This window comes from Apus apus, chromosome 5, assembly GCF_020740795.1.
Source record: "Apus apus isolate bApuApu2 chromosome 5, bApuApu2.pri.cur, whole genome shotgun sequence".
NCBI classification, from domain to species: Eukaryota; Metazoa; Chordata; class Aves; order Apodiformes; family Apodidae; genus Apus; species Apus apus.
Window position 1 is genome coordinate 23313818 of NC_067286.1, and position 27382 is coordinate 23341199.

Genomic DNA, 27382 nt, shown 5'->3' on the forward strand with positions numbered 1-27382 from the left:
AGTCTGCAAAGACTTCACACTCCAGCAAAGCCATGAAACCAGTTATTTTTATCGAAGGGGCATGTTGCAACCTAGATCGTGTGCTCTACAAAAGCTATACTTTCGTATTCTGGTGGCTTGGCTCCAGCTAAGAGCCAAACTCCCACCCAGCCGCTTGCTCACTCCCTCTCCAGCAGGACCAAGAGAGAAATAAGAAGAACAGGAATGAGAAAGCTCATGGCTGAGATACAGACAGAGATGTTCCTTACCAATCACTGTCATGGGCAAACCAGACTTAACTTTGAGAAATTAATTTATTGCCAATTAAAATTAAAATGTAATCTCTAATGTGAGTGGTGAGAAAGCAAAAAAACCCAAACATGAAAACAACACCTTTCATTCACCCTCTTGCCCAGGCTCAACTTCAGTCCTTCATTCCAGACTCCTGTACAGTTAGTACACAGTGGTTTGTTTCTGGTGCCCATTCCCTTCCCATATTTTTCTTTTGCTCTGGTCTGGGTTCTCGATGGGCTGCAGTTCCTGTCAGGAAAATCTGCTCCTGCATGGCTTGTGTGTGGCTCTCCCCTGGGCTGCAGGGAATATCTGCTCTGGTGCCATGAACCACCACCACCACCGCCATCTTCAATGATTGCTAGGTGATATTTTCATCATGTGGAGTAATAATTTTGTGTGAGGAGTGGCCTGAGCAGTGTAGCTTTGAGAGAAAAATACAGGAAAGTGGGCAAGTGAGGATTAATTCAGGGGAGTAAAGTAGAATGGAGACAAAAGGAATATGCCAGTATCATGAAGGGACTGATGACTGGCAATATTTTTTCATGTTGCCTGGTAGCAAATGTGGTAGTGTGACCACAGGTGTTTGGATCAACTGAGAGAGAAGCCTGAAGACTTACTTTGAACCTCGGGTCCCTGTTGGTTACATTTATCCTCTTGTCCTTCCTCAACCCTCCTTCTTTTTAGCCAGTTTTCAATCCACCCTTCCAAAGCTATCACATTCCTCCAACCACCGTAATTTCCTTGTCATGCTGTATCATGTTCACCTCTTGACTGGTGGTTCACCTGTAGGATCTTTGGGGTAAGAGGAAGTTGTTCTGATCAGTGTAATGCAGGGAAGTGGGTTACAGTCTGCAACTTTAGACTTCTAGAGGATGGAACAGTAAGAGGAAGAAATTAATCCAAAATCCCTGTCACTTTGCATCCCTTTACCCACACCCTGGAATCTACCACATTGGTGCCAAAGACCTTGTCACCTCTAACTTCAAATTCCTAAGAAGAGCAACCCAAATGTAATTTCTAAACTGAATACACATGGAAGAGCAGCACTGCCAAGAGAAAGCAGTCTGCCAGGCTGCAGCTGTTCAGGTTATGAGGTGAGCAAACCCATCTCTTTTGCAACTGACTCCCTTCTGCTCTTCTCTCAACCCAAACCCTGCAAAAGCAATGACATGTTAGTGGCAAGGAAACAGTAAATCACTTTTTTTCCACCCTGTGCTACAAGCTACAACTCCCAGATCCCTGGGAATTCAGACTTCTTCTCCAGCTCAGCTGGAAGGATTAATGCAGCAGACTTGAGGGGGTTCTGCTTCAAATCTCAGCTCCCTTGCCTTCCTAATTACTTCCATGTGTATTTGTGCAAGGCTGCATGTTGTCTGGGGTCTGCAGGTGGCATAGTGACCTTTGGGCTATAGGTGGGTTTTCCATGCTTCACCATATGTTACACGAATGAGCCAAGCAGTTAGAAGGCAATTGTAAGCATCCATGGCCAAGCAATCTCTCTCTCTACAGTGACTGATCGATGCTGTTTCTCTACCCTCACTTCTCCCTTTATGCTTTCTCCAGCTGTGAAGGAAGAAGGAATTTCTGGCCTTCGTTTTTAATGTTTAATTAAAAAGGAAAACCTTCATGCAAAGATAGCTTGTTTCCACAGCTTTCATGTTGCTGCCTGTGGGAAATAGATGAGTTGGAAGTGAATTCTGGGTAACAAAATGTAAATGAGCATCTTCAAGCACTCTTGTGAGTTTCTCAGATCTCAAAATCAGTAAAGCCAGATCAATATATTTGCCCAGTGAATTCTGTTGTGCTCAGTGCACTTGTAGAGCTGATGGTACTGCTTTCTCTGGCTCTCTTAGAAGGCCGTTCCAGAAGTCTCCTCATATATATTGTATCTTGTTCTCAATAAGGCAGCTGTGCTGTTGTGTGGGTGCTCTGCAGGGAGTGTTGTGTTTACAGGGAAAAAGAAGCAGCAGCGGGTACAAAAATCTGCCCATCAGTGCTCCTAGAGGGGCATCCTGCCACTGGGGTGGAGTCAAACTTTGCAACAACTTCTAATGGATTTTTACTTTGAATGTAATGTAACTGGGTAGTGCAACAGAAATTCCTCTTTGGTTTTTGCCCTTTATCTTTATGGGGGGGGGGTTGACAGAATAAATAAATTAGATCATGTCCAGTATTTTAGAGAATTGGGAAAACCTGTCAAGGGCTTTTGGGACAAAGGAAGTGGCTCAAAAGAAGTGCTCGTGTCAGAAGTTTGGAGTGCTGGCTACTGGTTCCAGTGGGATAATTCACATCCACCACACAGGGATGTGTATGTCCTGCCTTATACTTCAGGCAGCCTGGAATAGAAAATGTGATAACTTCTAATTGATGTTTTTCAGCAGTTTCTTCAATTACATTCTGCTGAGATCTCTGGTCTAGTTTCAGAGGATTTATTTTTTCATAGTTTTGTTAAACTCACCTAAGACATATTACACACTGAAAACATGTATAAAGGGAGTAGATTCGCTGGCTTTGAATCTTCCCAGAATGAATGCTTGTTCCTGGCTCTTGCCTCCTTCCTGCCGGTAGATTGCCACCAAGAGGGAGGGATAAAGCTGAATGAGAACCCAGTCCCCACTGAGGAGAGAGTAGCCACAGGAGCCTTGGCTCAAATGCCCTGCTGTCTGAATGATCACATGGAGGAGGATGGGGATGGGCTGCACTGGGGAGGACTGGTTTTGTTTATTAGTGTCTTTGCAGACTTGACAGACACCCAGGTGTGTAACCCTGGCTTGAAATTCCTGTATCTGTCAATGGCCCTTCATTGTAGCTCTGGAACATGTCCTCAGTGTACTGCAAGGCACCATCCCTGCAGATCTTGTGACAGTGTTGTTCAAGCCCTTCACACTTGCCTCTGACCCTCTTTTACCAGGCTTTTCTTGTGTACCACCATCTACCTAAGATGTGCTGCCTGACTTATGCTATTCTTCTTCTGGGCTCCAAAGCAAAAGGGAGCTGGGATCTCTGAGTGTCTGGCCTTCTCCATGGCTCCACAAGCACATCTCTGGGGAGCAGTGGAAAAGACCACACACTCCTGGGGGTAGGGGCACCTCCTCTGGCTTTTCTTTTTCTCAGTGTCCTGTGTGCTGGCATGGGTCATGCCCAGTCTCTGCTGATTAAGAGAAGATGGTGCATGGGAGATGTGTCTAAATAGATTTCAGGGGAGTTCAGCAGTTTCTTACAACCACAAGTCTCTGCTTGGCATACAGTGTTAGAGGAGGGCTCACAAACAAGTCTGTGCTGTCTGTGATGGCAATCATAGGTGCAGCATCTGTGGCTGTGGTGATCTGCCAGCAAGATGGCTCACTTCTCATCACAGCTGCGTTCTTCCTTTGGGCAAGTCAGGTAGAGAGTCCTTCTTTTTGACCTGGGATTTTTTCTTGCTGGCATACATTGTAGGACAGATGGAGCAGATCAGTGAGCCCTATAAATGGGAATGCTGACAACTTTCCTGAGGTAGAAAAGAAAAATCTTCATCTATGGAGTGGCTGAAATGATTTGGAGCTCTCCAGGCAAGGTTGCTCTGGGTTCTGCTGTGGTGGCTTACAGAATTGCTTTAGCTAGCATGGTTTGTCCAGAATGCATGTGATGGTACCGTGCACTGCTGTGCATGGGGAAAATGGTACAAATCAAGCTTACACAAGCTTTCTTCTCTAGGACTCCAAGCCAGGCACTGTCCCACTTTCCCCAATGGCTCAACAGTGGGGACACTCAGAAAACTGTCCCAAAGAGCACTGTTGGAGCACTGTAATGGTATGTTTGATACAGGTCCTGATCATTGGTACTCTGTTCTGCAGGGTGTCAGACTCCCCTTTTCTCCCTCAGACCAGATGGGATCATGATGATTCCCTGATTGTATTTGTGGGTAGGCTGAATCAGAGGGAACATATGCAGAGGACTATGTCTGAGTGGATTAGGGCCATTTCAATCCATTTGTTTTCAAATACACCATGTTTGGTTTGGGCCATGTGGGGTTTGTTTGATAAAGGAAGAACCATCCTAATTGAATTCTCTGGGTCAATGGCAGTTCACCCGGGGGAGATGGCAAGGACTCTGCCAGAGGGATCTGCTCTTAGACAGGAAACTGAAGGAGCTTGGCTTTTCATCCTGGCAAAAGTCACATGGCAGGGGGAAGCCCACAGCCTAAGAAACTCAATGCATTGTAAAGGCTTTTGCCTTGGGCAGGAGGATAAAGTGAGCTCAGGCTCTCTCTGAGCTGCTAGTCAAGTTTGTTGGTGGTGAGGGAAGGATAAAAGCAAGCTGAAGAAAACTGCAGAACCATTTCACAGCTAGTCCTGTCTCTTTGTGAACCTTATCAAAAGGAGCAGCAGAAGTTCCCCTTCCAGACTCCCTTAGCACAAGTGCTCTGTATCCCAGCACTAGTTGTAGAGAGAGTCAGTGAACTGAAAAAATCAGGCAAATAAGGAAGGTAAAAAATGGATGTGTCTCTACCACAGACTGGAGATGCAATCACTACGACTAGAAGCAAGAAATGATGCAAATAATTATTTAAAAAAAAATAAAAATAAATGAAAATAGCAGCTTTCATTTATCTACTGGAAATTGCCACAGGCTATGTTCAAGGGCAAAATCTATAGCTCTGCATGTGTGTTCTAGTGAGGAATATTCCATCTGCCCTAGTAACCTCTCTTAATAGTCCCCACTGGCTTCAGGGGAGGCTGGCAGCATTGACGGAGCACAACTCTTGTCTGATGTGATTGCCCTACAAATGGGAAGCGAGTGGAGGAGCAATGGGGAGTCCCTAATTACTTTCACAGAATATAAATCCATGATGGTTTTGACAGCTTCTGGAGCTGAAGGCAGCCTCCCACTGCCTGGCACACCTCATGTCAGGGAACAGCTGGCTATAGTCCCACCTCCATCAACAGCACCATCAGCGCTCTGGGAGAAAAGGGAGAAGCAGGAACATGTGAACAGTGTGACACTTAATGGAGAAATTGCCTGTTAGCTGCAGCAGTGCTGGTTTTACATATCCTGAGGCTCTGACACTACCTGGATTTCAATGAATAGCTGTGCCTTTTCTCCTTGGCCCATGTTTTGTACTCAGTACCTCATGCTCCTGTGAAAGCCATGGCCTTACATGTGTAGAGAGGATGTCTTGTTATTGTAAAGTCACACTAGAATGTAAAGACATTCGTCACCCATTCAGTAGCTACTCAGCCTCATTGAAGTGGTGGATTTAATTAATCTTCAGGACAAATCCTGGAAGATGGCAAGTCATAAGTCTCTACTCCTGATCCTCCTCCACTGCCCTTTACAGTGATCCTGCTAAAGGAAGCAAGCTTTAATGAACATGCCTGATTGATGATGAAACCCATTGTGAACAGAGAAACAACAGTTCCTCCTGCCTACTCTGGGAGCTGTTCCATTTTCCTTGGGTACGCTGGCATATTTCAGTGCAAATATACAGGGAGGGACAAACTGTTGGAAATTGTAGGGAAACATTGTTTTGGTGTAGTTTTATCTCGGGCTCAAGCAGTATGTTATGACAAAGCATTTATATCACCTGATGGTGTCTACAAAGCAATATGTGCAGCAAATGTTTGCTTAGATATGGCCCAGGAGCTATCATGATGAAAGACAGTGGAACCTGCCTGGTACCTGCTGTTTGAAGAGGACTTCAGTGCAATTTCTAGGAGCAGCAGTTGTTTCCAGGTGATAGGATTAGTGGCTGCTGGAATCCGAGATCAAGGTGCTAGAGGAAGAGGGTCTTGCTATTGTTCTGAAGAAATTTAGCAACATTTACATTTCTGATACAGCTTTGTTGGTTTTTCCTACAATGAAGGATTATTGCTAATTTTACTGATCAAAATTGAACTAAACCACTGAACTAATGCAGCCTCTTGAATACGTATATAAATCTCATTCTGTATCTCACAGTTTGGATGCATCTCTAATGTAGTGGAGTTACTTTATTCTTTACTGAAATGCAGCTTCCTTTGAGAGAATCACAATGGACTAGCAAAGCAGTGTTAAATGACACTCTGGCAGGAAGTGAAGAGGCTAATATTTCACTGAAGGAAAATCGCAGGAAGTCCGTAGAATGTCTGTTATCTTAGCTGGAGCTGGCATTTGGCCTGGTTACTAAAGATAACACCTTTTTTTCCTCCAAGACTTGTCACTAGCTGCTTTATGACCACGTATCTTGATTTACATCTCACTCAGAACACCTCCAGCTGCAGAGCATCAACAGTGCCTGAGGGTGACTCAAGTTTTCTCAACAGCATAGACAAAGTAGAATTTTTCAGCCCCCAAGATGAGGGCCTGGGACAAGACTGCTTTTTCCACAGGGAAGAGGAGAGTAGCAAGAAGGGGTACAATTGCAATTGCAGGCTGAGGGGAGAACACTGGGGAACTGTGATTGCTACAACTACTGCTGCCAGACACCTGAGCAAGATCAGGTAAGTGATGGCTGCATCTGTTCCAAATAACCCCGACTTCTGTCTGAGCAGCCACAGCCACCCCAGCCTGCCTTTCCAGAGCTGCCACAGGGGCTAAGTAGGCAGCACGCTGTCCCTGAGTACACTGCTGTCCCTGAGCACACTGCTGTCCTAGGCTACTTGCTGTTTTGCTTGTTTCTGTGACTGGCGTCACACTGAAGTTGTGAATTCTCATCTGGCATAAAAGAAGAAAATCACGTCTGACTCATAACAATTGTTGAGATATGGATTTATTTTCCAAGGCCTAGTCAGTGTTAGAAGCTGACCTGTTAATTTCCAGGACCTAGTGGGATGGCTGTAGGACTATCAAAAAGGTAAGTGCACAATGATCAGTTGGTTGTTTCTGATAGTTTTTATCAGAAATAGGAAACCGCTAATTTTAGATATTTTTCTTTATGGATGGAAGTGTATTTTATGAATTGCACACTGCCTGTCACGCTGAGCACTAAGGAAACGGCACTCTTGCTTCCTAAATGGCTGATGGGGTCACCAAGGGAAGTTACCTGTCAAGCATGCATGCATTTACTCTGCAGCTTGAAAAGTAAAAAGGTTGTACCTCCAGCTGATACTCCAGTAAATCAATTTATGACTAAGTCCCTGCTGACTTTGACAGGCTGTGATGTGAGCTTACAACTCCTCTTGATGGCTGAGGGATGTTGCCTCATCTCTACCACAAAGATCTCTTGTGCCTGTGATACCAGCTCATTTTGGGTGACTGATTGCAAAAACTTTAGAACTAGATGTTTTGCTGCTTCGGTATTTTTGTTCACACTTCTCTTCTGAACTCTTTTCCTATTTTCCTTGAACTTCTCTCCCTCTCTGTTGCCAAAACATGATGTGTGCATCTGGGAGGCATTCCAGCTTCCAATTGCAGAAGTGGGTCACTCCTCATACAGGCACGTTTACAAGTCTTTTGCAGATGCCCAGGCTCTAAGCAGAACACTAGGGGAACCTAAGTAGGGCTGTCATAGCCTGTTGCTTTCAAAGATTCACGGTATTGCCAGCCAGCATAAACTCTTATATTTGTTCTCTCTGTCTGTCTACAAAAAGAGATCTTACAATGATTGCTCAGCTAAGAATGAATTATTAATTTGAGGTGCTGAAGGCGATTTGTGTCAGAGCCCAGCTTTGGATGGGTGACTTGCACAGAGCTTAAAAGCATCTCTAGCTCAGCTCTCTGCCTCATTCTGCATTCTGTGCCGTTTCTCTCACTGCCTCAGGGCAGAATGTTTCAGAAAGTTTGAGTGGGAATATTTTTATTCATCCTGTTATATGAAGTTAATCTTGTGTAGCAAAGCAGCTGTGTAATGTTTTGTATTTAAAATCATGTCTTCCCTTGAGTGTGATTAAAATTCAGGTGAAGGGTTTTTTAAATTTTATTTGATTTCCCCACTCCCAATGCTCTCAAGGGGCCATTAGGCTTCATCCTTAATAGCTTGCCATCCCCTTGCCTCTGCTGGTCCTGCTGCACACACAACTGCACTTCTCTGACTGATGAGGGGTGAAGGCTCTTCAGCCACTAGTGCACATGCTGCACATTAGTGAAGCCATTTCTGGCGCAGGTGAAGGGACACTCAATAAAGTCTTGGTTGGCAAATTCTGTATTTGCCTGATTATAGCCTTGGAACACTGCAAATGCCAGCTGGAAGGAGACCAGCTACTCTATAAATACCCTGAGCTTCCCAAAACTATTGCTTCATTTCAGTGGTTGTTTCCAAGAATGCCAGAGTTTCCATTCTCATCCTTTCTGACATGCCACAGCTTCTGCTTGCAACAGAGGTCTTTGTCCCCATTCTGTCAGGTTAAAATGAAAAGCCCTTTCTGTCAGTCTCTGACCCTCCTTTTGCAAAGCACTCTGCTTTGTGTCCTTATCTGTGGAACCAAAATGAGATCACCTGGAGGACAACATAGAGACCTGTTAGAGCGTGAGTGATGAACAATCACAGGGATGCATGGGGGAAAGTAAAGAATTAGAGTGAAAATCCTACAGAGAATACAGCAGGGCTGGAGACAGGGAGAGAAAATGAGCATAGAGAAAAGAAGAGGAGATGAAAGGAGAGGGCTTGCGAGACGTACTAGGCGAGAGGAAAATGGAAATGTACGGACTGGATTGCAGACTGGTCAGAGGAGCTAACCTGAGGGCTTGCACTGCTTCTTCCCCTCTGCATCTCTACTAGAGAAACTGAATCTGTCTTAAAAGCAGTGCTGCAGAAGTGGTTTGGGCACAGCCCTGTTCCCCTCTGAACTCCTTAGTCTTCACTAAGCCATACTTTTAGTGATTTCAGAAGAGCCTGGTTAACATTTTTTTCTGAATGTTTTTAAGTTTCACAGACGCTTCTGCAAAGCCAGGAACGCAAGTGCTAAAACATGGCATGAAAGGTTGCACAAAGGGCTGGTTGCAACAAGAGGGAGGAGCAGGAAGCTTCAGAGCTTTTGCCAGGCTTTCCACTCTTCTCAGGCTTCAAGGGTTTGCTGGAAGAGTGTCTTGGGGATCTTTTAAACAGAATCTAGATTCTAGATCCTTCTTTAAGAGTAGCTCAGAGAAGCAGGAAACAAGGAGATGCTTCTTGTCTCTTGCTTTGTAAGCTTTTGTGATGTATGTACAATAAGTTAACCTCGGTAGGTGACAAAGGGCTACTAGCTACAAGATTGTGTCCTTGGCATTATTTCATTGAAATCAGTCTAGTAAAACCAGGGGTGAAGTTGGCTCCAACCTTTCATAAATACACAGTTTATCTTTTCCTGATATGAAACAGCAGCGAGGAACTCACAATGTTGTTTAAAACATTCACAGCAGGAATCAGGTAAGGGGCTCACATAGTTCCAACCTGTGTACCACAGTGACCAACAAGAATCCATATTTTTAAGCTGTAAAATAACCATATTTCTACAATAGTCATTCCAGCTAATGAGTGTTTGGCTGTTGAAAGGGTTTCCATCTTCAGGTAAAGAAACATCATGTCTGAAGTAGCTGAAGTGCATTAATGCAGTTTGATCACAGGTTAGAAGCTCTACATTTTAATCCTGATGTCCACTTGGGGAAACCACTGCATATGCTTGGCATTCATTTGCTTTCACTTGTAAAAATGGGGGGCTTATGAATTAATGCCTGGTAAAGGGTTCACCAGGACCATCCATTTTATTACTACACTTTCAAAAATAGCTGATCTTAACCAAGCACCAAATCTGCCTCAATCCCACCACACAGCATTCAGCAACCTCACAGCTCCTATACTCAGCATGGAGGCTCTATTCATTACTGGTTCCCTTTTGTTGACAGAAGAGCAGGGCTGCCACATGCATCCGTGCACAGAAGAACTCTTGACACTGAGGGAAAAGAAGCAAAACTTAAGCAGTTTTCTTTCTGCCCTGGCTGTGTGTATGCTTGGAAGAGGGGTGAATGACAAGTGAAAAGAGGTCTGCAGAGAAGCACTATCTTTTACTAAAGAACGTAGCATAACTGTGAAAAACCAGAAACTTCTGGGAACAAAAGAGAGCTGTGTACTTTTCAACAGCTACCCCAATGAGGTTATAGTAGCATCATCATCCAAACATTGCTTCATGGACTTGTTAGGGTATGACAACTCCACCTGTCACTGGAGACTGGGCCAGTTCTTAAAAGCTACACCCCACTTCAGGCACTGAATTTGATAATAAAAAATCCTGGGATCCTGTGTGATGTTCAGCAACCTTTACACCATGCAAATGGAGTGCCAGTTGTAATGCTCCAAGTCACTGACACTGTGGTTGCATTTTACAGCTTTCTTGTGATCATTTTACACAGTCATGAGTGTTTATTCCAGTGTTTACACAGTGGACAGTTCAACTTTGTGGATTTAATAAAATTCTATTTTATGTGATGCTAGGAAAAACTTCAGGCCCTTCCATGCCACAAGTTGTGATGTCAGCAATCTCCCAGCTGGGCTGGTAGTGCCCATGTAAGCCACCTTCTGCAGAATGGGGAATAGTTTTGCCCTAGGATACCACGCTACCACCTTTCACCTAAGGGCCCAGTGGGATGACTCACTTGGCATCCTAATGTGTGCTCTTTTGTTTTTCTCCTTAGCCCTGTTTCATGTTCTTCAGAAGTATTTGCTTGGATAGGACCTTCTCCCAGGCTCAAGGGGAGCTTTTTTTTTTTCACCACTTTTCTGGCCAGGGATCCCTTTATATGCAACAACATTAGGATCCTTTGCTTCAGTTGGCTCTCTGGAGGGAGTCATTTCAGGAGAAGGGAAGCACTGGAATAGTATGATGAATGGCATCAACTTACATCCCCAGGATGATTCCATATGTTTTTAGCAGATGTTTAACAAGTTATGGCAACACAACTGGCTGCATTGAAAGAAACTGCAGGGTGACCATCTAACTGTTGTTAGAAGTGAAGTTTTCGACACCTCCATCTGCCCCCTGGCAGTTACTGCTTTCCTCTGTAGATATCTGTAAACTATGTCCCATATCTTTGTCAGAAAAAGCAAGAAGAACTCTAACTGTCCAATAAAATGTTATTTAATTGGAACGTATCAGGGAACAATAAAGCCTGAAGATATGTTTACTAGCTTTCTTTAAAAAAAAAAAAAAAGAAGAAGGAAAAAGGTGCTTTGTAAAAGTTTACAAGAATATAAATAGCTTCAGGATTTTAGTGTCAGCAGGAGTTTTAAAAGTGCATTTGAGCCTCCTCCCTTTGTGTTATATGCCAAGAAGTGTAAAAACATTTGAGAATAGATGTTGAGATGAGTAAGGCACTTGTCTGGGATCCAGGATCTCCTAGCTCATGTCCCAAAGCTGTCACAGACCTCTACTACTTCTTCAGCATTCGTTCTTTGTGCCTCAATTTCTTATGTGTAAACTTGGATAACTGTTCCTCTGTATTTGTCTCTCTTGCCATATTTAAACATGTAGGGGAAAGGGCCTGGGGGGGTTTCTGGTAAAATGGGGGGGTCCCCATTTTGCTTGTCCTTAGTGAAAATTTATAAGAAATAACAAAGTTTGTTACCATGTAGAGTTTAAGTACAGAAAAAGCTCAGCTGCAAGTTTTAGAGGAAATATGAATGCTGAGAACTTTCTCAAAGGATATGGAGTTGGAATTCTTGGGTTTTTGGCATAAGCTGCATTTTAGAAAACGTAAGGAAGAAAAGTAAACCATGGACAGGGTATTTTCTGAAGTTTTTTCAGTTCACTAATATACAGCTTTACCTGTTTTCAGTAGTGAAGATGGCTATTATTTAAATATGTTCATTTTGCTTTAAAAGTAACCCTTCAATGCTGAATACTAAAATTATTATAAAGAATTATTTTAACTGAGATTTTTCTGGGTAGAGTCCAAGTCATTCAATCATTGCTTCTGGAGTCTTGGTTTTAGGCACCACTGCCAGTTCTTTTATGTAATTTTCCAACTTCAAACACAAGGAAGGAGGGAGGTGGGCAGGAAAGCATTTAGGAAAATTGTCTACCTATTTGAGTATCTCAATGAGCATGCAGTGTTGTTTGTGGATTGAATAATCTTAAGAAGAGAATATCTTTTGCCCTAGAAGCCTGCTTTCTATCTTGTGGTCTGTGGATCTGGGAGAAATGAGAAGGTCATATGTGACATGATGACAAAATAATGCTTTTTCATTTCAGAAAAATATACATGCACATCACCACGTGAGCAAGTAAATACAAAAAGTTTGGGAAAAATAAATCTGTACATGAATATTTAAAACGCAGCTTGATTAAAAAAAAAAAAACTGAAAACCAAACCAACAAAAACATAGCAAAGCTGCATGAGGGCCTGTGATATTTTTTTTCTTCCAAAATGTTAGTTGTTGCTTGGATGAAAATGATTGGGAAATGCTGATATTGACAAAGAAACCAACTCATAAACAATTTAGCTTCAGTTTTCCCAGCTGAGCCTGGGAAAGCAAAATTGGATTGAAAAATACACTGGCAAGGTTTTAATTATGATTTTAATAATGAAGCTTGAAAAAACCCCTCACTACCAGTACATTAACTGCCCTCTCATGCTGTTTTCCCAGGCCTGATGGAGGGGCCCTGGGAAAGCAGTCTAACAGCAGATGAGAGAGCACACTGATCAGTGTAACTTCAGTCAGCACTACAAGTGCTTGACATTTCAGAAAAACAAGATGTCTTGCTTTGCTGTCTTTATCTGGGAGCAGGTGATCAGGTTCAGACAGATAGTTTGTCATCTTAAGCTCTTTGTGGCTAAGACCTTTTTTGTTTTGCACTCTCAGAAGTGCCATTCAGTCTCAGAGCAGAGTTAATAACACTGTGTGATTTCTACTGAGCACAGATTGCTCCTGGAATGTGCCATAGTTATCTGGGAATAGACTGGTGCTCAGGTTCCAGCATGCAGATGCCAGAGAGTTTCCCTCTGCCCATCTGCCGAGGCAATGAGCTGGACTGTGTGTCAGTCCAGCTCTAGGAACCATAGCCAAGCTGGATCGTGGTTGGATTCCTGCTTTATCTGCCTTGACAGCAAATTGGGAAAGACGTTAGCAAAACTACTGAGAGAAAATAATAGGAAAAGAAAGGGAGTGGTCTGAAGGCAAAGGAAGTGGGAGGAAAGGTGGGGAGGCCAGGGAAGGAAGCAACCAAGAAACTGTAAAGTTGAGAACTCAGATGTGAAGCACAGACAGGAAAGGGTTCATAAGTAATGGGTTGGCTCTTTGGAGTAAAATTCAATTATCTCAAAATCCATAGTTTCACCAGTGAGGAACTGGCCCCGATTTGTTTGTGGCTTCCCAATATTACAGTTTCTGCTTCTGAAAACTCAAGCCTATCAAAAGTATAATGGAGAGACTTAAGATCCAGATGATGTAATATTCAAGAGACAGACCCTTCAGACAGTGGGAGGGCTGCAGCTCTAGGCACTTTGGAAACAGGAGAAAGTAGCTCTACTGTTTTGGGCTAAACCATGGAACTGTTGCCTTGTTCTGATTTAATTTCAGTGACGTATTTTTCAAAAAACAAGTAAAGCAGCCCTCTCCTAAGTTTATCTATGGTAAAACTGGTTTTATCCAAGGTCGCTATTATGCTCTAAATTCAGAGGATACACTATATCCTTTACACATAACAAAGAATGTAAACCCCAGCTTTAAATGCAAAACTCAGTTGAGTGCTGGCTGGGATTCACAAAGCAGTTCCTTCATGACAGTGAAAGCACTATAAACTCGGGAACCTCATTTTCAGTAGTGGCCTCTTAAATTGCACAGTTGAGCATGTAAGAGCACTATTGTGTCTACATGAGCATGTGGAAGATTTGAAAGCTGGGGTCACGTATAGTTGACTTTTGTTCATTTACAAAACAGTTCCCTAGAATCAGGATGAAAACCAGAAAACACGTACAAGTCTTAGGATACATTGCCCTATACTTTTTTCCAAAATATCAGAATAATGATGTCACTGAGGGAACGGGGAGGGCAGCAGTTGGAAACATGCCAAGAGTGTCCTTGATGAAGAAGGGATCTTGTCTATAGAATCTGGAGCTGTTTAAAACTGTGGTGTTTTGGGCAGGACTAAGTCACACCCCCACTTTTCTAGAAAACCTCTGAATGAGATTTTGCATTAGGCCACAAAACGGGTAGAAGTTGGGCAGCCAGACAGATATATGCTCATTTTCATGGTTTATTCACCAGGTACACAGCAAAATTGCCTGGTGTGTGGGATCTTCAAATGGTCCTGTGACAGTGCAGGGTTAAATGTGTGAGATTGTTAAAGAAGGCACAGAGGGAGGACCAAGAGAGCCCAGTTTGGCAGGTCTGTAGAACACAAATGTAATCTCTTTCTAAAAGAACTGTGATCTGCTGCAGCTCAAGGGGTATGACAAGCCAGCCTCCTGGAAAATAGCACTCTGAGTCCTTTGCAAAGGAATCAAATGAGGAACAAGGCTATTACCTCATGTCAAACTGTGTCTAATAAAGAAATGAAAATCCCCTAGTCTGCCACAAAGACCAAGGAGAGGTAGGATCATGCTGTGACACAAATAAATGGATAGTGAAACAGAAATGGAAAAACATGGGCCCAAACATTACAAGAAAATATCAGCCATTGAAATTATTGCCTGTCTTAAGCAATAGCCTATAACAAAACACAAGTTACAAATACGATCTGGTTGTATAATCTAGTTTTGCTATTACTCGGAAATGGATTTGGGACCATTACTGTTAAATTCTGTGTGTATCTCCCTATTTTTATATCACATTAGGAAAAAAAAAAAAAAAGAAAGCCCATGCCAACAAATACCTACACCTGGGGAGCCTTGTAACTGTTCATTACCAGATAAATGAGGCATTAGCAGAGACATTTACACAGAGATGCTGGCACATCTTTTTTCCTTTGCACTGTTCGGTTGGTATTTGTGTTGTCTCTTGTTTAATAAGCTTTGAGATTGCAGATCTGCATCCCCCATCTTGTAGAGCATCAGAAAATAAGCAGGACTTCTTAACAGCACAAGACCCTATCTGCATAGGACCACTTGCAGGACTGCAAATTCTTCAGTGCTGTATTTGTTGTTACATGTGAATGCAGTGTCCAATTTACTGATGCCCTTGCTCCTGAGCTATTGTTACTGAGGGTACCAGCATTACTTCTGCACACTTTTTCCTCCCTCAATTTCTTTCTCTCCAACTCGCCAAGGACTTCTGTGAGCACCAGGATCAGTGAGGTGTGATTTCCCTAGGGCCAGTTTAGTTTATTCCCTCCTGGGGATTCCCTGGTGCCTGCCTGTTGTACGCTGTTGGACTTAGGACACAGTCTTCCTAGGTGCAAGAGCAGTAAAACAGACAACCTCTTCTAAACAGTTATCTATTTTCCTGAAATTTGCAGTTGTCAAACTTAATTGGAATCGTTTAACTGGTGCTGAAATTACTGGAATGCACACAGAGCACAACTGCAGAAGCCGTATTTCCTTAGGAAACCAGGCTAAGGAGGGCTGGCTTTTCCCGTGTGTCACACACATGGGCTCTTCGCTTGGTTTGGTATGTATTTTGAAAGGCTTTCCCATCCCACTGTGTCATTCTTTGAAGTTTTCCTGACAGATCCCCGAGTGCCTTTCGGCAGCTCTCACCAAGACACACAAGTGACCTCCCACTTTCCTGCTCCCTTTCTTTTGCCTCCGAGGGATGGCTCCGGGTGCAGCAGAGCCCCACCAGGTGCCAGGGGCCGCTCCCCGGAGCCAGGCGGTGGGCAGCTCTCCTTCCCTGGGGATGAGGCCCTGCTGCCCGGCGGGAGGGCTCCCGGGCTGGCTGCCCCCGAGCCATCCACCCTCCCGGGGCGGCCGCAGCGCACACGACCGAGCGGCCGCCGGGGCGCGTCCCGTGAGACTCCCCTGGCTGCCTCTGGCGACTTCGGCCGAGGGCCCCCGGGAAGTTTCCCGGCGGGGGCAGCGCAGCGCCCGAGCGGCAGGGCGGGCCGGGCCGGGCGGGCAGGTCTGCGCCAGGCCGGGCGGGGCGGGGAAGGGGGCACGGCCGGGGGTGGAGCCGGCTGCGCTGGCGGCTCCGGCGCTCCGCGGCTGCCGGGCACGGGGCGCGCACGGCAGTGGGAGCCCAGCGCCGCCGGGAGCCGCCAGCCCTGCCTCGCTCTGCCCCGGGAGCCGCCGCCCGAGCCTGCTGCAGCCGCCGGCAGGTAACGGGCCGGGGTTCGCGTCTCGGCGCCCGGCTGCGCGCCGCAGCCTTCCTCGGCCCGCGCTGCCGAGGGTCCCGGTCCCGGCGGGGACGGCTCTGGCGGGCACCGCACCGCCCTCCCGCTGCCCTGGGACGCGCGGGGCCCGGCCGGGCGCACTGCCGGGGAGGGCTCGCCTGCCCCCGCCTCGTTTCCCCGGCCCGGGGCTGGGCAGCCGCGCTCCCCGGGCTGTTCGGCGGGCAAGTTTCTCGCGGCCGAACTGCCAGCCCGCCTGACCGTCACGCCGGCAAGGGAGCCGGCGAGGAGGCTCCGGGCAGCCCGAGCCGGCTGAACTCGCCCCGCTGGTAGCAGCTCTCCGGGGCCGCGCCTCGGGGAGCCTCTCGTAGTGGGTACCCGGGAGCGTTTCGGGAGTCTCAGAGCCTGCCCTCAGTATTTCTGTATTTTACTGGCCCCGGCCCCTCCGGGAGCCCTCTTGCTGCAGCGGCAAGCGGGGGGAGCGACTGGGGGTCTGCCTGGGCGCTCTGCTGGGCGGCCGTCGCGGTCTGGGGCGAAGTTCGGACGAGGAAGGTGGGAGAGTGGGTTACCCGTGGTTCTGACTTCAGTCCAATCCGGTGGGAATTCTGTCTTTCACGCTTTGCTGATCGGCAGGCTGCTAGCTATCCCGCCACCCTGGGTCAGTCCCTGCTTTCTAATAGAGATTTATAGCTGCAACAACATGTTAGTGAAGTACCACCCCGCTGAGATGCGTGGGTTCTATAAACTATACAGCTGCGCACTTACAAGTTTATAATAACTTTTGTATTTAAATGTCGTAGGGGGCAAGTAGACAGCCTTTGCAGTTACATTGTATTTGGGTGGTTTTCTGTGAAGTCTGTTTGGGAATGGTAATTTCTTTTTTTGTCTCTAGCGCTTCTCTCAGCAATTAGTAAGCTCAGCCTGATTACTGCTTGTGTTTCTATAATAAGACAAAAATTGAAGACGATTAATATGCTCTAGGCACATATTTCACTGAATAGCCGGTGGCTCCCAAAGCTGCTTGGGCAGAAGTGTGCTGGAGATGGCTTTATGCCTGGCTGGGTGCACACAAATGGTGAGCACGGGCTTGCCCCAGATTTTTACTAGTAGGTAAAAAGTTTGTGGAGTTATTAAAGAGTTGTCTGAATTCAGCTGGGTGTATCCAAGTGTCTGATGGATTCTTCCAGTAAAATGCTTACTTTGGTATTCGGTGCTTTTGTAAGGAGCAGCAGTTGTTCTGTCTCAAAAGTGTACAAAGTGAGAGCAAGTGATAGGGATGTATGTCACTGGGAGAAATAGGTGCCGTTTTAATAATTCGGGAGGAGTCTTTCAGATTCGACTGTGTAGCATAACATGCAGATGCGCTTATTTATAATCTGCTTTCACTGAAGTATTTCTGTACTTAAAATGATTCAAGCGTTTGACCCTCCCTGGAAGGCGGTTAATGTTTCTGTATTTGTTGTGGCCGAGGCACAGCTTTTGTTGGCGTAAGCTGAAATACCATGGAATACAGTTGCCATGAATTTAAGCATAGTGAGGTGAGAAGAAGAAAGGAAGAGCTTTCATTTTTCTGAGGCATTCCAGACTGTCAGCAGAATCAGGATGAAATTCCTGCTGGTTGTCCCACCCTTTCTGCAAAGCAGACCTTTCCCACAAATTGCTAGGCTGCCCAGCTTGCCGTGTGTTTAAACCCGCGAGAGCTGCAGGTGAACGGGCAGGTTATTCCTTGGGAAAGGGGCAGGCAGAGGGGAGCCCTCAGTCGGCAGCCCAGGGGTGTCGGGGGATGCGCAGGGCTGGGTGATGCTGGCCCCTTCCACGAGGGGGCTTTCGCGCCGGCCCGTCCCTCCGCTCCCTCCTAGGAAGGCACGGAGGAGCAAAGTGAACTTGGGGTGGCTTTGGCTCATAGTTGCCCGTAAGTGTTTCAGATTTCCTTTGTAAATTATGGGGAAATCCCTTTTTTTCCCTCTGGGGTGCAAGGATAAGACATCCTGGGAAGAACACCAGTCTTTGGTTTCCAGACTCGCTTAAAACTTAGAAGGGATCCCAGCGACTTAATTTCCTCACAGTGGAAACAGAGGAGAGGCTGAGTGTGTTTTTCACAAAAGAGGAGTGAGGTCTGAGTGTTTGCATCCTCGCCTCAGCTGATGGCAATGAATAACTATCCTGGTGTGATCTCATTTTTGGCTTCTTTCACGTGTGTTATACTTCTCAGGGTGGGGCTGCGTGAAAGAGAAACGGGAATCATTGTGTGAGGATGAAAATGCTGAGCTATCCTTGAGTTCCTTGCCAAGTTGCCTGTGTGTTGTTAAATTCAAATAATTTCACACATTCAGCGTTGCAGGTCAGTTTTAAAAAGGCAGAAACTGTGTTTGTAACATTGCAGTTCATAAAACATGAGTAACATCTGTTACTGTGATTTCTATTTGTTTCTCTCTTCTTGGAATAACCAAGTTGACAGCTCAAGACAGTCAGGTTTAATGTCCTGTGCTAAACCTTTGGTCCTGCGTCCCGTGGCTAATTGTGACTCACAGAATCAATAAACACAGCTCCTGCTCTGCTACAGAGGCTCAGTGGGGAGCAGAGAGGCCTTCAAACCACCTCACTGCGTGGAGCTAGTCCCTGACAGCGGGCAAATCTGGATTTCTGTAAAAGTAGGTCTATCGTGTGCGCTCGCCACCTTCAGTGCAGCAGAGGGGGCCGAGATCGTGGTGTTATCTCAGCATCAGGGCTGAGCAAGTGAGAGACAGGGTCTGCACTGCTGAAGGCCTTGTGTTTTCCCTCCTAGCACCTTTTATCTTGCTTAATCTATTCCAGGTTGAATACTGTAGGCAGTTGAAACAGAGCCATCTCATGCTTTGATGTGAGTGTATTGGCTCTAATGTCTCATTCTTTTGCCTTTTTTTATTTTCGAGTTGGGTGCTGTCTTCCCACCCTACCTCCCCCCAAAAAAAAGAATTGGAGCAGAGGAGGTAGAAAGAGGATTAAATGACTTTGTATTTTTGTGAATGGATTTTCTTGCTTTGCCCCTGCTTTCTGTAAGATCTCTTCATAATTAAAATATTATGACTATCCTTATGGTAGCTCTGCACTTGTGGCAAGGATCCTAATTTGACGTCAATGCAAAATTACTATTTTCTGGCATAAGGGCAGATGACATTTCATCAGCTAGTGTATGCCCATTTTTATTTTTTTTTTTAAACTACAGTGCTAAGACCATATGGACAGATAATGAGTTTAAGCTGATAAACAGCTTAGAGGTTTGCCCAAATAAAGGACTTTCTTCCTAGAAGACACGTTTTCCTTTAAAATAAATAATGCAGTTCCTGTGTTTTTATTTAATTATCTTGAGTCTTGTCTGTTCTCACCAGGCTGCAGGAAAACAGACACAACTGCTCTGGGAACAGAAGCTACTGGGGCTGTGGGTCTTCGATGAGGAAGGACTTGAAGAGAGAAGTTCAGATGCTAAAAAATTGAGGCTTAAGGTGTCTAAGCAGATGGTGGTCCAGGTTGTATTTGGAGAGTTTTGTGAGCAGAGTTCTTGACATCTTGAAGATGAGTCATTGCATGAGGTGGTAGTAGGTCCAAGATCTGTTTGGGAGCTATGATTAAATCAGATGAATATCTGTAGTCCCTGCTAATTCTGTGAGGCTGCTGAAGCAGTCATTATTTGGAGCTTCTGTTGCAAGATAAATCCTACTTTTGCTTTTTCAAGAGTTTTTTACTGATGTTAGTGTGATTATTTTTTTTTTTTAATTGGTTTGGTTTTTAAACCTAAACTGATGTATCAATAAATTTGAGGGAAAGATTTAGGATCAGTTTTTCCTGATGGTTTCTGAGGAAAAAAACCCAACAAAACACCAGTAGTACAATGAATGTTGGAAAGTAACTTGTTTTGGGAGGTGGTGGTCTGTGGTTGTAATTTTAAAATAGTGACTGAAAATCAAGTGATATATTTGCATGAAAGGGCAAAACCTGTGTTTTTCTTCCCCAACATAAATAGAGATGAGAAATGTTTAGGATCTGAAACTGCTCAATCCCTTTTATGCTATTTCATAGGAGTTGGGTTTTTTGTTGTTGTTCTTCTTCTTTTTTTCTTGAAAATGGTTGCTGATCTTAGTTCGAAGTAGCAAATGAGGGAAGAAAAAGGTTGTACAGAAAAATCTGTGAGGAAAACTCCATTCTTTCTTCTGATACTTATTCCTTACTTAAAGATTTTGTGAAGCTTATTCTTTCCTTAAATATTTTGTGTTGTCTATTACCTCTCTTCCCACCACTTCTCAGCACTGGGAAGATTGCTGGACTTTAATTGTATTTCATATGAGGAGATTTTCCAGATGTCTAGAGCTTTCTGATGGTTGCTGCTATCTCATTTGTAACTGATACGACAGCAGAGTTGTATTTGGCCTTCAGCATTCCTCTCATGTCTGTTCCTTCCCCTGCACCAACATTTCTTATTTTCTTTCACTGCTTTTTGCAGTCTTGAGTTTCCAAGATGGTGAATGAGTTATCCTACCCCTTTGTTACAAAGGATTCGAGTGAATTCAGTGCCTGTCAAATAGTTGATAGGACTTTTTTCTTCCCTCCCCCACCCCAACCTCTTGCCTTGAAGTGTTTAGCAGCTGCTTTGCTGTTTATAATTTCTGCATTGGTAAAGATCTATCATGGGCTAATTTAGTATAAATTGTCTGAGACTGAAAGAAGTGGCCATAGGAAGGCGGTGCATTGATCTCATTTTGTTAACAACATCAGCTGCTAAACCAGTTTGTTAGCATGTTATTATTTATTTCTGCACAGATAAGATTTAAAAGAAACAAGTGATTAAGTTGTTTTACTGTAACAAAATGACCCTAATTGGGATTTGCTTCGGCATATCTGCCACCTTCTGTTCTTTAGGATGATGCTTGAAGCATTTCCTTTTTCCCAAAGTTTGTAAGCAGCAGCATGTGCTCTTCCAGAACAGTGGAGCTGTGCTGGAGGTGCTGTCCTTCACTGGTCTTTCTCAGATCTCGAGGCAAAGAGGCTCATTATCCTGGTGAGTTGTCTTGTGTGTGATTTTTGGATCTGAATTGCCTCTGCAGGGTTCTTGACACCAGAAGCCTCAGGTGACCACATGCCTAATGTGGATGCTTTGTGTTTGGTGGATTGAGACTTACAATATGCATGACAATTCAGAGTACTCCTGTGGTGTCATTTGGCCCTCACCAAATTCAGTTAAAAGAAAACCAAAACCAGTGTCTTGTCATTGTCCTCAGAGATGATGGAAGTGGGTTTTTGACTATCACAGGTTCTTAGTACAGGTCTCATTTCTGATCAGAACCCCTCATGTTTTTGTAGTCCCTCCAACAAGATTACAGTGAATGGTAATTCTTTTGGGGTTCTTGTCTTTCAGGGATTTTTGTGGCCATCTGGATGTTCCCTTTGCTATGTGTGTCTTAAATAAACCTGTTATAAAATTGAAGTTTCCAGCTACTTCAGAAATAAGTTGGAAGGTTACTGTAAAGGAGTCCATTATTAAACCCAAATGAAGTTCAGGTTTTTTAGACCAGGGTATCACTTTAGGAAGAAACAGAGGATACTTTTGATGAAAGAAACAACACTGAAACTGAATCTTGTCCATATGCTTGATATTACTTGGGTCTGTGATTATTAAAGGAGCTGCATGGTTTTGTGAATTAGGACTTAGGTCTGAGTTTGCTCACTTTGCTGTTGGTTGACTGTGTTTAGTTAGTTCATTGCTGTTCCTTCTGTCTCTCTCATTTGGTTGGAGCATAGCCATGTGAGAGAGGGACTTCCTTGGGGTGTCCGTGTGGTGTCTAGTGTGAGCTGGACTTCACCATAGTTATTCTTCAGAAAGCAGTGCAACAAGCATCCATCCCCCTTACCCCTGATTTCTGTGATGTTAGTGTCAGGGCAAAATCTTGCAGTGGTTGTTGAACCTGGGGAAATGGAACTGAACCAAGAAGCTAATGTGGAAAGTCATGTAGTATAACAGAGATAATAATAGCTCTTGTATTCTTTCAGGCTTCTCACATGAGTCATAAGCAGCTTCAAATACATTTTATGCCATCCCAGATGTCTGGAAAGCCAGCAAGATTGATGGACGAAATGGGTTATGGGACCATATGGTGACTTGTTGACACTGGGTCAGTGGCACAGCCTGGCAATGGCTCAGGAGCTCAGAGGCCTTGGCTGCAGCTCAGGTTGTATATATTGTACATGATTACAGTACTGACTGTTTCTGCAGCTCTGTGCTGATCGTAAGGCTCAGCACTGAAATTATAATGCTAGCAGCTTTTGTGTGGCCCAGTGCCCAGTTTGAAGAAGGGTGATTTTGGTCATGTTGCTAGACATACGTATTTATGGCCCTGTTTCATCTGTTGAATTTCATCTGTTAGGGTATTTTTAATGTTATTATGGAAACAGTTACTATATTTACTCCTTATGAAAACTCGGTGTACGACAGTCTATGAGGAGGAAGTTTTAGAGTGATAAAGATTGCACTGATGGTGTCTACAGTTCTTCTGGAAAAGTGGAATAAATGAACTGGCTGGCAGTTTGCCTGCTCTTGAGACATGGACCTCACAGAGCACTGAACTAGAACACACTATGCTGGGAAAGCAATGATAGGGTTTGTTCTTGACTCACTTGATGGCAGATTTTATTTTCTTGGGGAGTGAAGAAAAGCAGATATTCTTGTACAGAGAGAGCTTACGCCTATGCGGGGCTGGTTTCTTAGAGCCTCTGGAAAACTCTTTGTCATGGAAGTCCCTGGGACCTATGGGTGCCTTTCAGATTAACTTCTCAAAACCTGGTGCCAGGGTAAATGAGATAGTGATATGGAAAATTAGTGGCTTTTGGAATGGGAGCCACTGTCGTTGATGTACTTATTTCTGTAATTTGAAAACAAAATGCTTTTCAATGTCAGTCTTACTGATAATAGTTGGTGGGGTTAATAGTGATTATAATGTGGCAGGTGCACAACAGACGTGTGAGAAATAAATGAGAATAAAGGATTGAATGTCTCAAAAGGTTTTTAAGAGGGGTGGACTTTGGATCTGATGTAGTTTTGAACTGCTGACTGCCCTTTGATCCTGTTAGTGTCAGAGGGGATTCTTGGAGCTGCTTAGAATGAGGCTCTTATTTTGGGTTGATCAGCAAAGCTTTTGCTTCCAGTGGGAATAAGGCTGAAGCACAGACGTGTAATGGGAGTCTTCTGACTTGTACAGAGCTGTTTTTCAGAATATCATACAGAAAAAGCCTGAGAGGTGGTTCTGGGAATGCTTGAGGCACAACTCTGGGAGCACCAATAGATGTCTTTGACCTACGTTTTGCTTTGGCAGCCTGAGAATTGGCAATGTAATACCTGACTTATGTGATGAATGACCCTGCTCTGAGACTTGAAAAAAGACCTTCCAAACTGATAAGGATTTCAGCTTACAGTGATGCTTCACCAATTAAAAACTGATTATCTTGTTTCAGATGTTAAGGAAAACATCAATCAGGAGCAACAGTCGGATATGATTAAGAAGGAATAGGGCTTCCCAGAGACTGGCTGGATTAAGGGGTTTGGGTTTTTTTGTTGGTTTAATGTATTTTTTTTTGTCTGTCCCCCACCCAGTCCCGTCCCCTGCAAACCTTCCCCCCCATTCTGAAAGGAGCAGAGGATTTCATGCTTTGCAATTTGTGTGTTCATATCTTGATTATGCAGTGGGAGAGCTTGGTAGGAGAAGAGTCAGAGTTTAAAGACAGTAATTTTCTTTGTAAATGCTGCTGCAGATAGTTCCAAGTTTCCATTGGTAGTGGTTTTCTTGTAGTGTTTCTGTCATGTGATGCTCTTTGGGAACAACTTTGAAGCTCTGCACTAGCCTTGGGGAGCAATGGGCATTGGGAGCAGGGTTGGCCTCTCAGTCCTGAGTCCTGTCATTCATTTTACTGCTCAGAATGGAGAGGTGCAAATGACAGCATCAATAGCATGTGTGCTGTAGAGCCTTTTTGGCTCTGGGAAAGTTGTGTTGCTTTTCTGAGCATCTGTTTCACCAGCTGTGAAAATTAAGACAGTACCCTCAGCAAGTGGGTATGATGAACATTCTTGTTAGCTAATCTCAGTAAAGTGCATTGGAACTGTCAAGTGTCATGGGTGGTTGTTTGGAAGTGTGAATGTTTATAATGGTGTAAGCTCCAAGCTTGCATCTTTGTTAGGGAAGAGAAGTACCAACTGGGAGTCTTTCTGGGGCAACAGGGCCAAAAGGCTTGTGGGAAAGAAGAGAAATTTGCTTAAGATGGAGGACCTGAGTGAGAGTTATGCCTCGTTCTAATCTCTTATACAAGGTCTAAATGGATTTGCTTGGGGCTTTGTAAAGTGTCTAGCAAGGCTTGGGTTTTTGCCCTCGTACCACAGGGTGATGCAGTTGCATTTCCTTTTGTTGTTTTTCCAGTCCCTCCCCTCCACACACTTGCTTTTTATGATCAGAGCTCCATTTTTTAAAGATATGCCAATGCCTTGTACTAGTGTTCAGGAGATCCCCTGTGGGGAACAGTTCTTGATTAGACACTGAGGATTTTTAAAATTCTCTTCATACTTATTCTTAGGAACATCTTGTTGATAAAAGGTATGCCTTTTTTTCCCTTGCTGTTACTGCTTCTTCTTTGGCTCCCCTCCTCCTCAGACACTATAGTAATTCTTCATGTTCTCTTGTTGTCTTATATTAACTTGGTTTCTTGATTCTTTTATCTTCTACAGCACTCGATGAATGCTTAAAATTAATAAATATTAATAATAGAGCTCTTTGAACCACCAGGTTCTTTGCTGCTTAAACTCACCTTTTCCTGCTGCTTATCCCCTATTAAAAGTTGCTATAATCTGCAGGTTGTAGCTGTAATAACTTCGGCAGCAGTGGCTGGGTTTGTGACAAGTGTGGGATTATAGCTCCAGGTGGGGAAGTGACAGCGGGAGCAGAGATCCTCAAAGGCAAAAAGATGTTGTTTCAATTGAAATATTCCTAGCAATAAAGGAAGAGAAGCCACAAAATGTAATGTGGGAATAGAGCTATTTATCTAAATAGCCCTTCTTAACACTAGTTTCCATGGAGTGTCACTGACCTGTGTAGGATAATCCTGTATTGCACATAAAATCCTGTGTTTAGAAGAGGGAAAGTGTTCTTTCTGGAGAATGTAGTTTAAGAAAGCTGTATGTTTTGAGGTGCTTTCAAGCCAGCTTATAGGAGGTGCCTCAAAGCAGGAAGATAAGCTGCGGTGCGTCTGTGATATTACTGTATGTTTTCTTTTAATTCCATCTGCAGACAGGTTTACCTCTCTCCTTAGAGCTACAGAAGAAAAAGTCTGCCCCAGTGGGTAAAGTTGTCCACATAATATACAGGCCAGGCTCCAAAGGTTTTACCATGCAGGCACTGTCTTGGACATCAACAACATTTTTACTGTCTCAAACCACACAGACTAAGGAACCAATGAAGCGAACAGGAACGGAGCGTGTGAGGTTTTCCCACCACACCTCCTTTCCTCTGTTTAATGGTGCAAGCCACTGGTTAGGTGAAGAGAGAATACTGAGGTGTCAGGGCAAACTTCAGGAAACCTTTTTTGTTTCTTCTGCTCAGTGTTGGCTCACTCCTACTTAGGGGAGGTGAGCTGTTCCAAAGCAGAACGTCTGTTGGGTGGGTTGCTTCCAGGCTTATGTCTTCAGCAGAAACCACACTGCTTACTCCTTCAGGCTCGGACTGGCTGGGAGTTTTTCAAGGAAACAATTTGCCTGCAGAAAATGCTGATTTATTGAAATCAGTATTGCTTTGTGGGAAAGGGTTGGTCTCCACTCAGTTCTCCTTGGGTGAATTTCTTGCATTTGGGGTAGAATTTCTTAGTCAAAACAGAGATGCCAGTTAGAAGCCAGGTGGTTTGGATTTTTCACCTATGCTGTCACAAATCCAAAACAGGGTCCTGAAAGCAGGTTTCCTACATGCCAGAAACACATGTCCTAACCACAGGACTGCTGTTCTAGATCATGTGGGCTTTTGCATGAAGGATTCCAAAGTGAATGCCAAACCTTTATCCCTATGTGAAATGAAAAAATATTTCAGTCTCAAGAAGGGTGGTGAGATGAGAAAGTAAGTTCCCATCCAGGTGTCCTTGTGTCTCCCTCAGTGGCCTTGTTGTCTTTCCTCACTCGTTCTGCAGGATTGTGGCACCCCTGCTTGTGCTCTTCACAGAGTGAAGAATCTTTGGAGACCTTGGCAAAATAATCAGCAAGTCAGTAATAAGAGGAGAGTGACTGACCCTTAAGCACTGCAGTGTATTTTGGCAGAGTCAAGGCCGTACAAGGCTATATGGCTCCTAAACTCCTGCTTCCTCTGAGGAATATTATTAGAAAAGCACCTTAAGCAGCCAAGGAAAATATAGCTGAACGCTGCTGATATGTCTGTGCCTAGGCCATTATTGTTGGACACGGTATGAAAAATAATGCCTAGGGCAAGAGAGATGCTTCTTGGAGCAAGATGAAACACTCTCCTGCTGGTTTGATTGCAGTAAGCTCAGCAAAGGCAGGGGTAGCTCATGGTTTCAGTAATAAGCCTCTTTCTTCCAGTTCCTTCTCCCCCATTTTATGGAGAGGATAGGTAAGTGCTCCCTTCTTTAATCTTTCTTAATTCTCCATGGAGAGTGAGGAGATAACTAGAAGGAAGCCAGGAGGTGAACTTGGGTAAGCTAGGGCATTTGTTCTCTGCTATTGCTCTCTGCATCATCAAGGACCTGGGAACTGGTTATTCCAGGGCAGCTCAGCCACCTGATGTGCTGAGTGCTGCTTGGCTGCTAAAGGGAGTTTCCAGGGGCTTCTTCTGTTATTAAGGGTGGGATTGCAAAACTGAGGTACATGCCTTTACTTTGTATTTTGTTCTTCCACTTAAAAGAGGGGCAGAGCAAGGCTGGAGGGTTGAAGCTTCATCATTGTGTAGGCAAAGACGAAACAC

At 44.4% G+C, this 27382-nt stretch overlaps 1 protein-coding gene across 2 annotated transcripts in view; it reads left to right on the top strand.

Moving 5' to 3' along the window:
- The window catches only part of TSPAN18 (tetraspanin 18), a 182423-nt gene that overhangs the window by 42134 nt on the left and 112907 nt on the right, over nt 1-27382 (top strand). Inside the window, exon 1 of one of the 2 annotated variants that reach the window (XM_051621349.1) lies at nt 16308-16397. The exons of the other annotated variant lie outside the window; for it this stretch is intronic. The gene's annotated coding sequence lies outside the window, so the exon portion shown is untranslated. Of the gene's footprint in view, nt 1-16307; nt 16398-27382 lie in introns of those variants that run through there. 2 annotated transcript variants of the gene reach the window in all.